This window comes from Primulina huaijiensis, chromosome 2 (genome assembly GCF_012295235.1).
Source record: "Primulina huaijiensis isolate GDHJ02 chromosome 2, ASM1229523v2, whole genome shotgun sequence".
In the NCBI taxonomy this organism is placed as follows: domain Eukaryota; kingdom Viridiplantae; phylum Streptophyta; class Magnoliopsida; order Lamiales; family Gesneriaceae; genus Primulina; species Primulina huaijiensis.
The window spans coordinates 5,888,905-5,892,321 of record NC_133307.1 but is presented as its reverse complement, the minus strand read 5'-3'; positions in this window follow the sequence as shown (position 1 = coordinate 5,892,321).

Sequence of the window (3,417 nt, the reverse complement as noted above, 5' to 3'; positions counted from 1 at the left end):
CACAAGAATAGTATTTAAAATCTTAATTTTCCTAGGACTTAGAAATCAAGCATGACACGATTTATTTAAAACAAGACACGAAAATAGAAAAAAGACAATAACATAATTTTGTAAAAAGAACTTCGACCTCATTGCTTTTCTAAGCAAGAACCTCAGTATATGATTATGCTTTATCCCATTATCTATAATTTGGACGAGAACTTTGGCACATGAAATCGCACCTCGACCCATCACTACAATGAAGCAAGAACCAAAAGTATCCATATCGTATCTTTACCCATTCCCTATAGTCAAGGCAATAATCAAAGGTATCCAGATTCGAATGCCATAAGAATTTACCTTGATAAGTAGAAGAATAAACTAAGAACAAGCCTAAATTAACCATAATGGACTTAAAACAAGCTATAGACTACTTTCTGAATAGCTCATAAAATTAATTTTATAATTACAAAAATAAACTAAGAACAAGCCAACTAATATGTAATCCACATTAAAATCAACCCACTAACAATTTATTATAAATTAAACATCCCAAAACTAGGAACGAGAATCAAAACTCTTGATCTTGGTCTTTTATTTCTCTAACAATCCATGTTGTGGCTTGGCTCAATCTATGCTATTCATCAAATTTGTGTAGTCCATTTCTTACTTCAATTGCTCTTGAAAGCTCTCCTTGGATCCATTTCTTACTTCAGTTGCTTTTCGAATCTCGTGCATGATCTCACATCACTCGACATATCGCTTGAAACCTCATTAGGCCGACAATGTGCTCAAGACTCAGTAAGCCCAACTTTGTTTGACAATCTCATAAGCACGACATCGCCCTCGGAAGTCAGTAAGGCCAAATTTTCTTAGCAATCTCATGAGCCTGACATCGCACTCTACATTCAAGAAGCCCAACAACGTGCTCGGCATTCATTAAGCCCCATTTTTCTTAGCAAGCCCATAAGCTCAGTGCCACTCTAGACACTCAATAACACCTACATCGCGCTCGACACTCAATAAGCCCTAAATCGAGATCAACACTCAGTTAGACCAACTTTGCTTGTCAATCCCATAAGCCAACAACGCACTCGACACTCTGTAAGCCAAATTTTCTTAGAAATCCCATAAGCCTGACACCACACTCAGCACTCAATAAGCCCGACATCGCACTCGACACTCAATAAGCCCGACTTTGCTTAGCAATCCCATAAGCCCGACATCGCTCTAGGCGCTCAATAAGCACGACCTTGCACTCGCCCCCTCAATAAGTCCAACTCTTCTTGGAAAACATATAAGCCCGATCAGCTCGGAAATGCAAAAGGCCCATTTATGCAATCATGTAAAGGTGTTCTGTGGTTTGGAAATCGAAACGACCTCGATTTTTGTAAGGTCCAAAATTAAGACGATGTAATCCAACTGCATGCAAATCTAGGAAATATGAAAAATAGTAATTAATTGATTTTAATTGCTAATTGATTATGTGACATACTTGTTCAAATGTTAAATGAGATCTTTTTACCATCATGCATAAAATTGTATTTTTAAGGGATATTCAAGTTGCGATCGAGGAACGGAGACCGAGGGCTGAAAAATAGAAAACTTTTTATTAAATAATTATTTAAAATATGGTTATTGTTTTTTTTAGTAATTCTGAAAATAAAAGGTTTTGAGGTAATTTTATACGCCGGGACGTAAATTTTATCGGTGTTGGTTTTTCAACAAAAATACAGATTTTTGACAACCCGTCTAATAAATTCACAAATTTATTTAAACAAAAACCTTGTTAATATTTTATTAAATCCTCATTAAGACTAATGAGCTTAATTTAGTAGCTTAATAGGCCTAAGCATAATTATTAATTTAATTAGCTATTTAAAATATAATAAACACCTAAAATCCCTACACTTTGCACCTCAAGCTCACGCCTCCCACTTAAAATTTCAGAAAATTTCTCTCCCAAAGCACACAAATCCCACGGCACACACTCACAATTTTAGAAGGGATTTTCGAAGGGTTAAAGGGAATTCAAGCCAAAGGTTTCACTCTGTTTTTCGTCGTCAACGTTATTTCGTGCGTATAATACGCAAAGACACGCCTTACTTCTTTTTTTTCTCGTCTTTCATACCATAGTAAATATTTAAAATCTTTTTGCATGAATAAACATGGAGCAGTTGATTTTATTTCGTTTTTCATGCATGGGTGATGTTAAAACATGATTTTTTATTCCAATAAATTGTATATTACTTGGTTAAGGGGCTGCCATGATATAAGTAAGATCAAGAGAGGTTCAAACCTGTTTTAGAGCCACACACTCACGCCTAAACCACAAAACCGAAGGATATAAGCTTGCTGGAAACAGTTTGCTGTCATGGGGTTCAAAGGGGTTCGGCTTTCACGTGAAGGGGCTGGTAGGGTCTTGGCTTGGGGTCAGGGCTAGCTAGGGTCAGGTATGAGTCGATTGAAGAGTCCTAGCCACGCTAGGGCTCGAAAACCAGGGGTTGGGAGGAGTCCTTGCTAACAAGGACTCCACCCGAGAGCACGAGGAGGCAGCGCAGGGTAGCAGCTGGTGCAGGGAGGAGATGGCTCGGCCTGGGGGCTTTGATCTGGGCTAGGTCGAGTCATAAGGGTCCTAGGGAGAGCCTAGATGGGGTGGTGCAAGGTCTGGTATGGGTTGGTTCAGGGAAGGCATGAGCGAAACCTGTAAACATGAGAGGAGCATGGGTCGCGCGTTGCTGCCTTCTGATCCAGGTGGCTCACGAGAGGGTTCCAGGGGCTGGGTTTGTCTGGGTCGAGTCTAGACGTGGTACATGGATGGTGGGAGTCGTGTGGGCTCGGTGGTGGCTCGGATGGGAGAGTCCTAGTTGGGTTAGGAGCCCTATTGCATCAAGGAACACACACACAGCATGCAGAAGTTTGGGTCTCGGTTCCAGGGAGTTTGAGCGAGCGAGGGTCTTGTTTTTCAGGCTGGGCTGGGTCAATGGGGTCCCTGGGTGGGTTGGGTAGGGTTTGGCTCAAGGTGGCTCGGGCGTGGCTCGAGTAAATTAGGAGATGGCTCGGTGTGTTTGATAATGTGTCAAAAACGAAAATAATAAAGCTAAAATTAAAGCCAAGGGTCCACGGGGGTGGCTCATGACTTGGAAGGATAGAATAAATTATAAAAAGGTTATGTTAAAAATTTGGGATTAAAATAATGAGTTTTGGATTTATTCGAGATTTAATCGTCGCACGAAACGCTAATTAGCGAGTTAATTGAAACGCCTAGTTTTAAGCGGAATAAAATTATGAAAAATTAGGTTTAAGCTTAAATAATTATTTGGGACATGTTAGAGTCAAGAAATCAAGAACAAAAAAAAAAGTCAAAAACGTAAAATGTCGAGTCCAGGGGTAAAACGGTCTTTTTACACCTAAAAAATTAGTAGACGTCATGGCAGT